Source organism: Rhipicephalus sanguineus, chromosome 4, assembly GCF_013339695.2.
Source record: "Rhipicephalus sanguineus isolate Rsan-2018 chromosome 4, BIME_Rsan_1.4, whole genome shotgun sequence".
In the NCBI taxonomy this organism is placed as follows: Eukaryota; Metazoa; Arthropoda; class Arachnida; order Ixodida; family Ixodidae; genus Rhipicephalus; species Rhipicephalus sanguineus.
In genome coordinates this window covers 127,724,877-127,741,304 of record NC_051179.1, presented here as the reverse complement: position 1 = coordinate 127,741,304, position 16,428 = coordinate 127,724,877, and the positions used below count along the sequence as shown (strand labels likewise).

Genomic DNA, 16,428 nt, shown 5'->3' with positions numbered 1-16,428 from the left:
TCAGGGGCGGGTTGAAATTCTGAGAAGCCTACAGGAGTGTGGGATGGGGGGGGGGGGGGTGCGGGCACAGTGCATAATACGCCATTTCGTTGCTTAGGCTGGAGGATTGCAACGACAAAGAAAATATGAGATACCAAATAGTAATAACAATACTACTACTACTGCTAATAATAATAATAATAATAATAATAATAATAATAATAATAATAATAATAATAATAATATCAAATGTGATGATGATGATGATGATCTTTCAGCATTTTACAGCAAGATCTTGAAAAACTTGAGAGGGCCAAGAAACTGTTCAGTGAAGCAGAGCACGGAGAAAATAAATGGCAAATTGAATAAACCAACGCGTAATATAGTTCCAACAAAGATGCCTGGCAAATACTTATTTTTGCTAGTTTTTCAGCTCCAGGTACTGACGTGCCGGCCTGCTGGCGGTCGCGCATTGCTGTTAAAAAAATTATTACTATGCTAGCGCAAACAAATGGGACGCAAGAAAGGCACACGAGGACACCCAGCGCCGTGTGCCTTTCTTGTGTCCCATTTATTGTGTCTTGTGCCTGATTACCACAGTAATCAGGAAATGTCATACAAACAAGCCCCATTGGCAACTTTAGCAGTTAAAGAACTCTGCAACTGAGAATTTTGTGCACAATGTGAGCAGAACATCCTATATTATACTTCCTTCAGGCCTCGCCAAACTACAAATCTGGAAGTACATCGTAAATATTTACTATAAGCTTTGTGACATTGATTATAAACATTATATACGTACAGCTCAATGCAGCACACGTACAGTACAATTCTCAGCTCACGGATAAACTGCACTGTAGCCACGCTTACCGATTTGCCATGTCATTCGGGTGCACAGGTTCGGCGACTGAAGTATCCTCAGTGATAAGTGACTGATCGATTGACGCATCTGAAGGCGATAAGTGCTGAGTCATCGCTTCCTTTTTGGCCGCAATCGGGCATTCCGGTGCTGTCGCTGCATCTCTTGAATCTGAACACGGAATCTTTTTCGGGAAGTAGTTGAGGATCGTGTTCGACTGGCGCTTCAGCGAAATCCCTGTGATGTGGTAGCTCATTCGACGCAGATTCGCGCAGCAGACACAGAAGCAAGTACTAGCGAGCGAACTGAACGTGTGCATGGGGGCACATCAAACTTCGTAGCTTCCGTCCGATGTAGAACATACAAAAAAGAAGTGGTGAAAAGAGAGAGAACGAGAGTTGTCTGAAAAAAAAGAGAAAGAAAACGTGGCACCCCAATATAACTCTCGCACTTTCCAAAGCCCTTTTTTCTTGTCACGCGTCCTTGAAAACAATTACTCATTCTGCCCCGTCGTCTTACTCCTCCCATCTTCGCAACGTATGGATTTTCGCATAGCATTCGTGCTTGCTTGGTGTCCCTGCGTGCGCGCGGTACTGCGGCATGGCTGTCGACGCACACACTAGTTGCGCCAAGGCTTGCTCATAAATGCAGGAACCACAGTGTATGTGCTTAAACGAATATCGCCATGTGCTCGAGCTGTACGGCCTCCCGGGTTTGCTGTCGCTTTGACGAACGAGCCGCGTACGAGGTCGCCTTTCTTCTTGCCGCTCCAATACAGCTCGTCCGTCCTCTGTCAACAAAGTTAAAAAAAAAGTGCACGGCCACCCCGCTGGCGACACCATTTGCCTGTAGAAAACGCAAGCCCCGAAAAAAACAAAAAACACTATTTTCGAAGCGCCGCCGACGCCCTCTTATCTTTGGAACTTTGAGTGAACATTTTTCCCTACTTTTCGGAATACATACGGTTCCTTCTTGAGCGGTCGAGGGAGGGATGAACAGGGCTTCTTTTCTTGTTTGGTGGGTATGAAAGGGTGAGGTAGGCGGCGGCAGTGCTCTTCGGTCAAAGAACAGAGGAGTGCGAGGGATTGACCGGTGGGAATGAGTTGAAGAGTAAAAAGTGGTGGGGAGCACCTTTGCCGTGTGGATGTGTCGAGGTGCACTGTTAGATGAGAGACAGGGAAAGGGGGATACTTGGAGTGCCGGACTGTGAGGCTGTACGCGTACATCTTTTTTTCCTTTTCTTTTTCTTGCGCTTTGCTCGGGGAAAAGCGAAGTCCTGCCAGCATTCATTTCCGGTAATTGACTTCAGCTGCGATGGATTGGGGACGTCTTTTCCGTCTCTCTCAGTTCCGCTGATGCAGCTCGCGTCGCAGCCAGTACAATCAGTTTTGTTGAAGATGGCTTGGGTACGCTCTTCCGGTGGCCGGTTTTTGGGAGAAGGCATAGAACGCGCTATTGTGTTCGTAATGCTGCAAACATTTTCACGAACCGCCGGTCCCCATCGTCGGCTATGGGCCACGCGCTCGGAGGAGTGGGGTGTCAACAAGACCGTTTTTTTCTTCTTCTTTTTTCGGCAGCCTAGTACGCCGGCGGCTTTTCGAACATGTGGTTTCGCTTTGAAGTCGCGCGCGCCACCGTTAGCGGTTTCGAACTGGCTTCGGTCAGGTCTTTATCCCTCCCGTTTCGGACTGCACGTGTGTATGGCACAAAGGCGGCAAAGCGCAAGAGCCGACGGGCCATTCGCGTTCTTACTGTCTACGTTACTCAGTCGGCCGCGGAAACGGGCGATGGTTTTGCTGGCGCCACGGATAGCGGAGATATGTATTTCTGTCGTGATGTTGATTGGGAGACACCTGTTACTGGATTTCTCAGCTTGCGTCGTTGTGTTTTTGGAAGCGAAATGCTTCCTGAATAAAAGATTTTGGGTAGCCGTTCCTGGCGCGTTTCCTGAATATATCGCGTTTTTCTTGTTTTTCTTTCTAAAGTTGTGTGCTGCAGTGCGTTCCGGCTCTTCTTTACTACTGATGTATTGCGGATTTTTGTGGGGTTCTAAAGTGAACTGAAAATATCGACTTGTGTAGGTGTGCTTGCACAGTTTCATTTGCAAGTTACAAGGGCATCTAAAAACGACAGGGAGTCTTCTGTTTCAAGGGTGAACTGAATACTCGTTGGATAAATTTAGATGAGAGAATAATTGTGACTTATGACCTCTTGACGCTCGAATGACAGTCGTTGAGACGTATCTGTGAAAGATTTTTGACTGCGGCTGCAATGAATTAAGAGCTTGTTCCTCGATGTGTTTCATTGTTATATTTGCTATGGCGACAGACATGGGCACAGGGTTCCAGAAAGTGAAACGTTTATGAGAAAGTTTGCATATTTAGCAAAATTAATGCATTGTGATAAGGCAGAACAAGAAGATTCGCACCATATGTCTCTGGAAGGGCCCAAGTGCTTCAAATGCTTTTCTCCTTTTTTTTTTTGTTTTGGAGGATCGATAGTTACCTTGGTTCGGTTCTGCCAATTAGAATTACGTTAGAGCTCGTCTGCACGTAAAAAGTGGCGCTAATTGGTAACACCGTGAATATAAAAGGCATTTTAGCGGTGACACGTGGCTATATACTTTAGAGCTTGCCGTTGAATGAGTGCCTTCATTTTCATTTTGTGTTTTGTCACGGCCGCTAGATGAAAAAGCTTCATCCAGAGGGCGTGGTTTTGTAGAGCCCATCTATATGATGAAAAAAGAATGTTTGTCGGGAAGGAGAGCGTACATTATTGACTATTTAAAGGAAAACAAAGGTGCTCCGTGACGGACACAATTCGTGTTCACTATAATATCAAGGATTTAAGAAAAAGTAACGAGAATGCCACCGGCATCGCAACAGGAAATGTTCATCACGCTTAAGCGAGTTTCGTTTCCATGGCGAGTAAGGCATTGAATGTACATGAAAGCGCTTGTTATTTCTATAAAATGAGTTTTATGACGTAGAATTTGAAAGAAGTTGCACATTCAAGACAAAACCAGCATATATTCATTGCGCAATTTCGTCGTCGCGCCATTAGTGCCAATAAATCAAGCCATGTGACACCGACAATTTAATGGTATTTAGGCACTTGATATCTTAATCTCTAATTACATTAGAAGCGTCCCAGTGAACCAGGTATAATTTGCATGTGCGCAGGTAAGTGCATTAGATTTGCCCGTGTGAACCGGATAATAACGTTACAAACGGTAAACAACACTGCGAACTCTTGTTCTGGACAAACATGTATGTAGCACTGCGTACACAGCTGGATGAGCTGCTATACGTAATATTTTTCATGTCACATGCACTGTGCACCGACGTCTGTGGTCAAGTCACGCGGCGCATTGTCATTGTACACAGCCCCTTTTAGACTTCCCCCGAGAATCAAACAAATAAAAAAAAACAATAGCTTGTTTTGAAGATTCCGAAATATCTCCTTGCTCTATATTGCAATAATCAGAGGGGGCAAGAAAAGAAGAGGGGTCAAACTGACGACCCGTGAAAGCATCTTTTCTTTCGTCCAAAGCCGCTTCACTGGAAGTGAACGCAGAGCCACAGAGCACGCGGTTTGCGCTCTTTCAATTTAGGAGTAGATGGGTGAATACCACGTATTTCTGGAGTAAATGAGAGAAAATCGACCTCAGACCACCTCTTGAATTGAAATAACAACGTCTGAAAGGCCCGTGAACGTGTACGCTGGATTCTCGGCGACAATGACCGTGAAGCAGTTACGGGGGGGGGGGGGGGTCAGGTCGGCCTCAGGGGGGGGGTTACAACCCCCAAACCCCCCCCCCCCCCCCGTCGGTGCGCCACTGCAACATAGTGTGCCCTCCAGTGTCGGGCCCGGGCCGGGATCGGGCCCTTGATCTTCGGGCTCGGGTCGGGCTCGGGCCTGAGCCAGGCCCGTATTAGGCCCGGGTCTCATACGTATAGGTATAAATGCGTGTGTACGTTGTGTGGCTTCGTTTTTGTTGTTTTGTGGGGTTTAACTTCCCGAAGCGACCCAGACTATATGACACGCCGTCGTTGAGGGCTCCGGGTCATTTAAACCACCTGGAGTGCATTGGCGTGCACAGAAATTGCACAGTACAAGACGTCTACAATTTTGCTCCATCGGTATGCTACTCGGGATTTCAAGAAACGCCTAATATAAGCTTCCGCCACTGTAGTGAGTGAAAGACGTTCTTGGGTACCGTGTAAGAAAGCAACGGTAAACTGCCTAGATTGGCCCCGCCGCGGTGGTCTAGTGGTTATGGCGCTCGACTGCTGACCCGAAGGTCGCGGGATCGAATCCCGGTCGTGGCGGCTGCATTTTCGATGGAGGCGATAATGTTTGAGGCCCGTGTACTTAGATTTAGGTGCACGTTTAAAGAACCCCAGGTGGTCGAAATTTCCGGAGCCCTCCACCACGGCGTCTCTCATAATCATGTCGTGGTTTTGGGACGTTAAGCCCCAAATATTATTGTTAATATTATTAACTGCCTAGATTAGTGTATATATAAGATGTGCGCGTTGGGTATCTAGGGAAACATTCCGAGTATGCAGCTACGCTCGCATGCCCGTAGACTGGCCAACACTACTGTGAGTCATTAATATCTCAGGAGCTGTTTTTCGTGCATTTAAGAGCAAGATGCGGAGCGACTCTTAACCCAGGGCAAACGCCGTTGTTAATTTTCCCATTACTAGTGGTGATGCGCCAGACCATAGAGACACTCGTTTCCCCGAGTAGCGGTGGCGGTGACTCGGGTAAGAAGGGTGGGACAAAGAACCTTGTTGTTTGAACACAAAAACGTAGTGTAGGTTGGGTGCAGTTGCCTGTCGAGGCGTCAGCATGACAGCTTTAATTTATGTAACGCTGCCCAGCCTGGCGTATTCCTCAGAAGCAGCTAGAGCACGTTTTTTTTTTCATGGCATTGTGCAATAGATGAAGTTTGCAGGAGACTTGCTACTTTTACTGAACAGCCCTAGCTCGTATGCAGTTGATGTAGACTCAACCTAAAAATTTCTGCCATGCGTTTTTCTCCACTTTATGCAGGTATTATATTTTGTAGTTGTTCTTTGAAATGCAAAATGAGACTGCGTGGTTAGCACTACGTGCGTACATGAAATAGCCAGCTATCACTAATTACATTTTATATTGCCCTGCAATCATTTCGCAAGAGTGTTACGCGCGTAATTCACCGAAAGTATGCACAGTACCAGTGAAAGTCGTGACACTGAAAGAAGTTCCTAAAACAATCTCTAGAAAATATCTTGTGTGCGGCAGGTATCTTCACAATAACCGAAGGTTGGACAGTGCCTTCTTTATGCTCAAGGCATAACTAGCTGAAAAGTGCCGGGCCGGGCCGGGCCGGGCCCAGACCTTTCGGGCCCGGGCCGGGTACGGGCCACATTTAAGAACACCGGGCCGGGCTCGGGCGGGCCGGAGCATAGCGTTTTCGGGCCGGGCCGGGCCCGGGCCGGAAAAATCGGCCCGTGCAGTGCTCTAATATGACCATTAAAATCTCCCACAATCATCACTTCGTAATGCTGTCTAAATTTCTGGATGTCTTTTCTCAAGCATGTGCATATGTGATTGTTGATATCTTCTTTGGGCACCTGTCCAGAGATAGACCACTGCCAGTGCCACTTCACTGCCGGCTATTCTTCCTGTTACCCACATGTGTTCCTGACATTCCACTTGCACCCGTGTCCATCGCTGCTCCTCATTACACATCACTCCAATGCCACCGCCCCTGCGTTCTGTGCTGCGCCTGTTGCAGCCTTCCCAACGCAGACCTGGGCATACTGGCGGTCTTTCTTCCTCACGTAAGTGCGTCTCAGTCACAGCAAAGACTGACACTTGGTGCTCTATAATCTGTTTGGTTAGTTCTTCCCACTTTATTTCACTTCGACCTCCTTGCATATTGAGGAAACCAACTGCAGTCATACCCTGCTTGTGGCTAGTCTGCCGAGGACCCCTGCGACGTCTTTGTTTTCTGTTCCGATTCACCACCATCAAATTTACATCCTGACCATTTACATGCTTTCCTATTCTCGGCAAATGTGGAGGTCGGTAGGTGGAGGGCTGCCTTGTCTCTACATCTACGGGCAGTTGCCCATCTGTTTCAGGATCTCGCCCAGTGCTGTAATCAGCTGTTTGTTGGACTGTGGGCTTCTCCTCCATGCCTGTGGGTGAGCCTTTCTTTCCACCATTGGTGACGTTATCCCTAAAAAAGCACATATGCGGTGTCCAAGCTTCTTCCCCAACCATTGTGCTGTTTCCTTCGTGTAGTGCCCATTCTTGTATGCCCTTTGCCCTGTTGTGTCCTTTGCCCAGACGAATTCAACTTGTGGGCCCAGCTCCTGACAAGCCGCTTTCACATGCTCATTCCAACACTGACTCTTGCTTTCTTCCTCTTCTGCATGAAAATCTGGATTCGCATATATGAGGTAGTGGTTCTGTGGGTACTCAGTTCTCCATTGTCTTATCCTCTCTTGCAAATAGTTCGCGCTTTCCTGCGGTTCCATGCCATCCTGAAGGTCGACCATGCCGGCATGCAGTACCACCAAGTATTGACAGCTTTGGTGTCTCTGCAGGATTGTCTCTACTCTTGTTAATGCTTCCTTGAGTGTTGATCTTGCCTTTGTGTTGAAAACCACACGACTATCGCAGTTGGTTATGTTTAGGGCCATAGGCTTCAGCTTGTATGCATTCACATCTCCTGCAATGATGACCTTGCGTTGTTCTTTGCTGCCATCAGCTTCTCCCGTTGGTGTAGCACTCATACTGTCGGTTTGGTCTGCCTGGTGCTGGGACTGCATTGTCTTCCCTTTTTTCTTCTTGTTCTTTCTCTTTATTTCCTGCCACTCTGTGTCCTGGGTGCTCTCCATTCGGTCGTTACTGTGGTCCCCTTCTCCTCGCTCTGGATGTGCCTTTGAGTGTTCTGCGCTCTCTTGCTGGCTGACCTCTATAACTTCTGCTTCTAAGACTCCCTGTACTACTGCTGCAGAGGCTGATGTGCCCATCTCCTTTCGGCCCACCTTTGGCTGTCCTGCATCCACCAACATCTGCAGTTGTTTCATCTGTGCCATCATTTCCTCCTGTTTTCTAACTTCACCCTGAAGTCGATTCTCAAGTGCAGCCACTTGCTTCTGGCAGCCCTGTTGTATCACCATGACCTTTGCTTCTAACTCTGCCGCTCGTGCTTCCCATTCTTCTTTGGCCTGTTGGATCTCCCTGACCTTTTCTTCCAACTCTCCTGCTCGAGTTGCCCATTCCGCTTTGGCCTGCTGGAGTTCTGTGACTTTCTCTTCCAACCTTTCTCCTCGTAGCGTCCATTCTTCGTTGGCTTCCTTCAACCGCTGTGTGACATCCGGTTGTATAATACTCAACTTGACGCACTGAGTGCAGTCATATCTTGCAGCCGCGTTCGCCTCCTCAATATTCTCGAACGGCGTCGCACTCAACTCCACCCATATCTCACACCCGGCGCATTGCACCCACTCATCACTCGAGTCCTCCTTTTGCGATGCCACCGCCGTGGAGTCCTGCTTTTCCGGTGTGTCATCTCTCCGTGTTCCGGGTATCTGAGCTCTCCTGCTACTCGGCCGCTTCCCCGCTGGCGCCTCCCTGCTCTCCGTCACTACCATGCTCAGGCTTTCTCCAGTTTACCGCACCGTCAATGTCGGTGTCTGCCTAACGCACTACGCCAGCAGCAATCCTCCTTGCTCGGTCAGCGTTGTTAGGACTCACCCGAGGGGGGGGGGGGGGGGACCGCGACGGGCTGTCAAAACTAGGCCTGCCGTTCTTGGATCACTCACGCTGACGCCGCCGGTATTGGACTAATTCACGACGCGGCTCCCGTGATGGTGACGATGATGATGACTTGGGGCTATTCCCTTTGTATCGGGCGGGCAAGATTAATTTGCCCTAGCCAGCGAAAAAAAAGAAGAAAAAAAAAACACACACACACACTCACAGCACCGTAAATAAGTCTGTACGGCTAATTCACTGCCGCTGCGTCGCTCGCCACCACCGCACCAGCCTTGCTTTGGTGGTGCGAACTGCTGCATAGTTCACTGCACCAGCCGTTTCATCGCCTGCGTGCAGCACCGTGTCACTCGTGCGCGCAAACCCCAGTGCCTCGGGCAGAGTAGTGCCCTCTCGCTGGCGGGGGCACAGAGACGTGCAGCGTAGCACAAGGTGGGGGATGGTTTCCTCTTCGTGCTCGCACACCCGGCATAAAGCCCTCGTGTCGTCGGTAGCTTCGTCGAATCGACGGCGGTACACAAGTGTTCGCAGTGCCCCAGCCCGCGCTTCAAACAAAAGGCCGCTACCCCCATTTGTGTCGTAGATGCGTTCCTTTTCTATAACACTTTTGTGCTTGCGGTACTCCGTCAATGTTGTCTTGGAACACATCGCCTTCCGCCACTTTTCGTTTTCTTCTTCCCGTACTTGTTCTTGAACGGCCCGAGCCCATTGGCACTCCCTGGTTGCCGTCACGGGCTTCGCGAAGAACCCGAACTTTCGGCGGAGGGTGTGCAACCGCGCAGCCCATTCAGTCCTTGTTCCGGTCAAGTGTGTGTAGCGGAACAATTAAGCGCCGTGCCCACCTGCGGTCGTTCATGAGACGCAGGCGGCCCTCGTAGGCGATCTTGCTCCTGGCTTCTCTAGCCTCATACGACGACCACCCCACGTCTCCTTGAATGGCCTCTATGGCAACTCGCCCGTGGCAGCCCAACGCCAGTCGGCCAACCTCTCGCTGCCCTCGCTCCAGCCACTGTCTAGTTCCTGACAGGAAGGTCAGCACAGCATTGGCAAACGAGAGGCATGGGACGTGCACACACTTCCACATTTCTCGGACCAGCAGGAAGCGGTTGCAGCCCCAGAGACTTCGCTTGCGCAACACGTTCGCCGCTTTGCGTGATGTCTGACGGATGTTTTCCTCGTGGATGTCTAGGACATGGCTCGATGTGCTCAGTTGTACACCGAGGTACCTGTACTCATCTCTCCACAGAATCTGCCCACCCTCCGGCAGCGACACCACCGCCGATGTGTCTGTGCCAGCGAACACCAGCACCGCTGATTTCTTGGCGTTGAAGCGCAATCCGAGTTTGCTCAGGTGATTTGCCGATAGTGTGACAAGATGCTGCAGGTCTCCCACATTGTCAGCCATTAGAACAATATCATCGGCATATACCAAGCCCGGCAGTCTCCAGGGCACGGGTGTTCCGCCATAGGAGTGAGCTAGCGAGAATCCACCTCCATCCTCCAGGAGCATCCTCTCCAGGCTGGCTGTATACAGCATATACAGCAGCGGCGACAATGGGCATCCCTGTTTGAGACCTCGCATCACCTTCACTGGTTCAGCTTGAGCTTCGGCAAAGCACGCAACCACCGTATTGTTAGTGTATAGTCGGCGCAGTAGACTGACCCATGTCTTCGGCATGCCAATTTGTGTCATACAGTGAAACAGCGGGTCATGCGGTACGCTATCATAGGCCTTGGCGACGTCGAGAAAACAAGTGTATAGCCCTCTATTCTCCTTGCGTGCTATCTCGATAGCCTGTGTGAGCACAAATACATTGTCCTCGAGGCGCCGTCTGCTTCGGAAACCATTCTGTAGCTCAGTCAACTTCTCGTCGTGTTCTGCCCAGCCGCTCATCCATGTCTTTAAGATTTGTGCGAAAGTTCGGTATAGCACACTTGTAACTGTGAGCGGTCTGTACTCACGCAACAGCCCTGCATCCCCTCCTCTCTTCGGCACCAGGATTACTCGGCCACAGAGTCAATCCTCTGGTATCGGTTCTCCTGTCATAATGCCCGAGAAGATGTCCGCCAATTTCTGCCTTGCCTCGTCCCCGAAGCATTTGATCAGCCCCGCAGGTATGCCATCAAGCCCTCGGCTCGGTCATAGAGCTGGACGGGTCACTTCCCATTTCACGTTATAGCTCAGGCGGTATTCATTTATGGGGTGGTATTCGATTGAGTCAATCTCCTGTTCGCCGCTGCCGACATCGTACAGTTTACGCATGTGATCCGCTAAGTGCCTGCCCATGTCAGATACTGGTTGTCCCGTATCCTCGTGCCGGATTTGAGGTACCTTGGCTTTGCCATCTAGAGATGACACGTAGGTCCAAAACTTCCTGGCCCCGTTGCGACCGTCCGCTGTGAAAGACTGGAGTTGACGGCTATTGTGCTCGGCGATTTTGCTCTGGACAATTGTTTGCATAGCCTGTTTGCAGGTTAGGTATTCCTGCCATGCTTGGAGAGCATCACTTGCGGAAAGGGTTTTCACAGCTTTCCTGTGCAGGCGGTTCGCCGCTTTTCGCTCATCCAAGGCTTTCCGCACCTCTTCATCCCACCATCCTTTTCGCCACACCCCTCCACGGGAGTTGGTGCGAACTTCGTCCCAGTAAACCATGAATGTCCATTAGATATCCATAGAATGCTAGTCTCGGGATATTCAGTACATCTTCTGGATATCTACATTTCTCCACATGACATTTCACGGATGTACTATAGATCATCTAAAATGCACCCGGATCACGCTCTCAGTACGTTGTATGGATATTAAGGCTGGATGTTCCGTACATTTAAAAGATGTTTTTCGAATAGGCAGCGCACAAAAGGGCAACAAATACGCACACATAAGACTCAAACACAAGCGCTGTGAGCGCTTGTGTTTGCGTCTTGTGTGTGCGTATTTGTTGCCCTTTTGTGCGCTGCCTATTCGAAAATCATGGCTCACCAACTAGCCCATCAGTACATATTAAAAGATGTTCATTCCTTAAACACGCATCCGCATGACGTCTAGCGGCTTGTGAGGTGCACTAATTATGGCTCTCAAAAACGAACGCTCGACAGACTGTAGGCCACAATACTTTTCGCTCACTTGAGTGCTAGTTATATGTACTGTTGTAACCTGAAAGTAACTGTTGCGAATCACTATTATCTAAATTTTAGTATTTATGATTTTGGAAGTAGGTGCAGGTGTCTCGGCATAAAAGAGCAGTTGTATTGTACTGCCTTCTATGGAGAGCACGCTGCATACCTCACATTGTTCCTTTTAGGTATATAGCACATAACACATCTGATAACACATCAAATGTGCAATACTCTTGCCAGGCTATTGCAATGTTTTGTTACACACAATGAGTACAATGCAATGCCCTGAAAGATTACTGCACATACAATCATAAGAGTGTTTCAATACTGGCGAAATGACAAGAGAATGAAGTGAGTCAAAGGCAACAAGGCAGTATCACATAAGTTTATAAGCAAAGCAATGCTGTAAACCATAAGAGTACTCTCAACGTGTAAGAACACAGGCTAAATGTCTAGAGAACGCAGATACACTAAAAAGAAATGAGGCAGTATGATAAAAGTGAACTGTGCACCAGCTGAAGACTGAAACCGAAACTGTCTGCCAGCAGTCCCAGCATAAGTCCATAAAAAACAGAAACTGTCCACCAGCAGTCCCAACATAAGTCCAGAAAAAACACACTGTCTGCCAGCAGTCCCAACATAAGTCCACACAGGCTCCTTGGCCAAATTAGTGTGGTCTTGTGGGTCACAGGAGGGGCTACTTGATATGCTCAGTCCGATCGCTGTGTGCCTGGATTCAAGTAGAAAGGAAGGTAAAAAAAATAAAGCCGGTACAGTAAATGACTCGAGAGTTCATGAAACTGCTTGAACCAGAGAAACTTGTCGCATTGCTCTTTCCATTTTATGCATAAAGTGGCTCTCTTGCAAAACACATCAATGGAGCCCCAATTCTATGACTTTGAGGGGGCACCCAAAACTATCGTAAATTGAAAAAGTATTAAGATACGCAGAGACTGTCGGTCTTTCCCCCAAAAAATCTGACATGAAGGCGCACTGCTTCAAGAAAAGTAGGTTAAATTATTTGAAAAACATGACAGCTAAGTAATTAACTGGAGGAGGTGAAAGTTAAATATTATCCAATGTAATATGTCTTTTCTCCAGGATAAAATGAGTCAGGGCATTAACTGCACTGAAGAGTCAAGTACAAAGCTGAAACCTGCTACAAACGGCCTTCCATCAAGGGTGTCAAGTATGGTGTCATCATCATTAAATGGTGACTGAGAACATTTCTTGCAAGCTTGAGAACATTCATACTGGACACGACTAAGCCTTGTGTGTGATGCATTAGTTCCCAATCAGGTGCAAACAATGAAGCGCTGCTTTTATTAAAACTGCTAACATGAAAGGAAAGGTGTGTTATGCACTAAATACGGCTGCAAACGCTGGATTATATATATCTATCTATATATATATATATATATATATATATATATATATATATATATATATATAGGACAGACGATTACTTTTAGGGCTCGTTTTCTCTGCGAGACAATATACATACATATATATATATATATATATATATATATATATATATATATATATATATATATATATATATATATATATCAGATTTCCAAATACTAGCTTGCACACAACCTCGATGAGGTCCGTGTAGATTGTTTGGGTAACAGCCTTTGAATAAGCATGCGATCAAGCAGTATTCAGGAGCGAATTAAGGAACTGGATAACTGACTGCAATGAACTGCAAGAGAATTTCCCCATTCCATGAAGGCAAACTGTACTTTTCCCTTTTCTAATTCTCAATATAGGAGCTAATCAGTTCACCTAGCCGGTATCACTACCTTACGGGGGCCCTGCAACACTTTTTGAGCATGATCAGAAAGCACTGCAAATAGGTAGTCGAGGCTCCCGAGAACACACAAGCCAAATATTATAGCGCAGCACGAGCCCTGGATTGTACAATAAATTCTCAAAGTCACCTAAACATTGCTCCCTCTTCTCTCGACAAATGATGTGTTAGTCCACAAATCATAGCGTGTTTGTGCACAGTTCCACCATTGGCTGATTTGAGCACGGCGCTTATTCCAACTAAGCTTTGGCATGCTAGGGAAAGAGACAACAAGCAAGCGCACACAGCTAAACAAATGAAAACAGAACTACAGTTGCGACATACCACGAAAAACAACGCTAACAAATGCACAGTACTACAAAAGGACACGCTAAACTAAGCTTATCATGGCTACTCTGGCAGCTACAAACCATTACATCAAGGAAACTACAGTGTTAAGGAAACGAAGCAGAAGTAATGATGTCGATATCACCGAGACATGCACGGCGATACAGAACTGTGCGTTTAGGAAAACGCGACTGCGAAAATAAACAAAAACATTTATTCACGCAATACACAACGGCCTTATTCACTAAAGGAAACCATAAGAGAACGTACCTTTGCTGGCCAATGGCCTACTGGCGGGGCGGACAGGGTTCAGAAATTCTTCCACGGTTCTTGTATGTACGCGACACAGCACCCAACAGTGGTCTATGTCCATGCCAGACGACACGGTATGAACTATGGGTTTAGGAAAACGCGACTGCGAAAAGAAACAAAAACCTTCATTCACGCATTACACAACGGCCTTATTCACTAAAGGAAACCATAAGAGAACGTACCTTTGCTGGCCAATGGCGCACTGCCGAGGCGACCGGAGCGACCGGAGTTCAGAAACTCTTCTACCGTTCTTATTGTACGCGACACAGCCAGAGAACATCCACCACACAACACCCAACAGCGGTCAACGTAAGTACACATACGTCAGATAAAAAGCGGCGGACAAACGTCGCTGCTGGCAGCGTTGGCCCTGGCAGGACCAAACCTCAATATCAAACCACGACTGGTCCAAACATGTGCGCAATACGCAATGTGCGTACATGTGCGAAAGAAAACGTGATGGCGATGGCGTTGATGGGGACGATGTCGACGCGTGTCACAACCTCAGTGGTCACAACAATGGTCAACTTAGGGAAAGGTTACGTACAAATTCATGCTTTGTATTGCCGCTAATTTTAATTTCAAAGTAACTACTAAGTTTTTACAAAAGTAATGCTTTTTTGTACAAACCATGGCGGCCATGACGTATTTTGCGTTGCAAACGGAAGTAAGCATAGCCTCTGAGACTTAAAATGTAGGCTTCAAGATGTGGGCCGGGATCAACAAATATCACTCTCCCGTTAGAACGGGCGTCCGTGGATGGCCAGATAACATCACAAAAATAACACAAATGACATGCACCGATGGTACAGTGTGCACAACTCATACCGCACCGACAGACAAGGCACCTTGCGGCGCAGAGCCGCAACCATGGTGCAGGGAGCATGGCCTCCGAGATTGGCAGGCGCGTGCACCGCCGGTTAATGTCGGAGGCCAGGCAGAAAGGAAAACCAAAAAGGGACGGGAAAAAAAAAACCGCGAGCCGCCCAGAGGTGGGGGAACACGCAGCGCGCGCCTTTGGCAGCGTTGAGGAGCAGACGACAGCGGTGTTTTCATCAGCAAACGCCCAATTTATTCCGTTCTTTTTCTTTCTCTTTTGTTGCATCCTTTTCTGCGAGCTAACGCGAGGAATTAATGCCAGACTTCAGTGGATGCGCCGATCTAGTGTCGTTGAAACATTCGTCGATTATTTCTAATCCCTTGAAGGTCGGTGTTTTGTGAAAAATAAGCACAAATGTGCACCGTCTGTCACTGACGTCCAAAATGCGTCCATCGTTCACACAGCGTACATGTGCATTGTACGTCCGTTACAATAAGCCTTTGTATATCTTTTAGACGTCCACATTGCGCAAAGCGAAAATTGGACATCTTTCAGACGCAAATAAGACGTCTTCTTTCGTCCTAGATGTTTGGATTATACCGCTACGTACCATGGACATTCGTGGTTTACTGGGGTATTGCCGCATTAAGCGCTGCAGTTCCTCCACGTACTCTTCATACTTAAGAGGTTTGGAGGTCTGCAGGTTGCTGTCGAACTCCTTAGCATTGTCTTCATAGGCCGCCTCAGGTAGGAATCGTTGCCCAGGCTTCCGGTGTTCTCGCTCTTTTTTGCACCATGTGGATGAGCAGATAGTTAGCCTGATCCTGTTGTGGTCGCTCCCAATGCTGAAGTCTCCCTCCTCATCAATGCTGATGTGCTTGACTTGACACGCCAGTCGCGATGAGACAAGCACATAGTCGATACAGGTACGACTGTTTCTGGCACACCATGTAAATTCTCCTTCGCAATCTGGCCGAAGGTTTGCTACTTCTAGGTTGTGCCTCCTTGTACATTTGCTGCATGAGGTCCCCATTGAAGTCTAGGAAGCCATCAATTTCTTGGATGTGTCCATTGAAGTCTCCCAGAATCAGCACTTCACTATCCGTCCCCCAACGCTGGATGTCCTCACTGATGCACTGCATAACTCGAACGTTGCCGTCGTGTTGTCCATTCGTGACCGTAAGATAGAGTACTAAGAAGTTGAAATACCTCCAGCCACAAATTCTTGGAGGAAACCCGACGTTTCTAGACCGGCTTGGTCTCTTCTTCAGGGGTGACTGTGCTGATCAGGGAGGCTTCGTCGCGGCTTGTTTTTGGCTCCGCCTTTCTCTTTCCCTCACGTTCCGGAGGCCGTGCATGTGCTGATCAGGGAGGCTTCGTCGCGGCTTGTTTTTGGCTCCGCCTTTCTCTTTCCCTCAC

The 16,428-nt window shown here is 48.1% G+C and overlaps 1 protein-coding gene and 1 long non-coding RNA gene across 4 annotated transcripts in view; one reads left to right on the top strand and one right to left on the bottom strand.

Moving 5' to 3' along the window:
* The window catches only part of LOC119390655 (gastrula zinc finger protein XlCGF57.1), a 200,867-nt gene that overhangs the window by 68,714 nt on the left and 115,725 nt on the right, over nt 1-16,428 (top strand). The gene's annotated exons all lie outside the window — the stretch shown is intronic.
* On the bottom strand, nt 12,087-14,406 carry LOC125758201 (uncharacterized). Its single transcript, XR_007415964.1, has 3 exons — nt 14,372-14,406; nt 14,148-14,292; nt 12,087-12,464 (listed from the first exon to the last, which is right to left on the bottom strand). It is a non-coding gene; the product is annotated as an uncharacterized LOC125758201 (long non-coding RNA).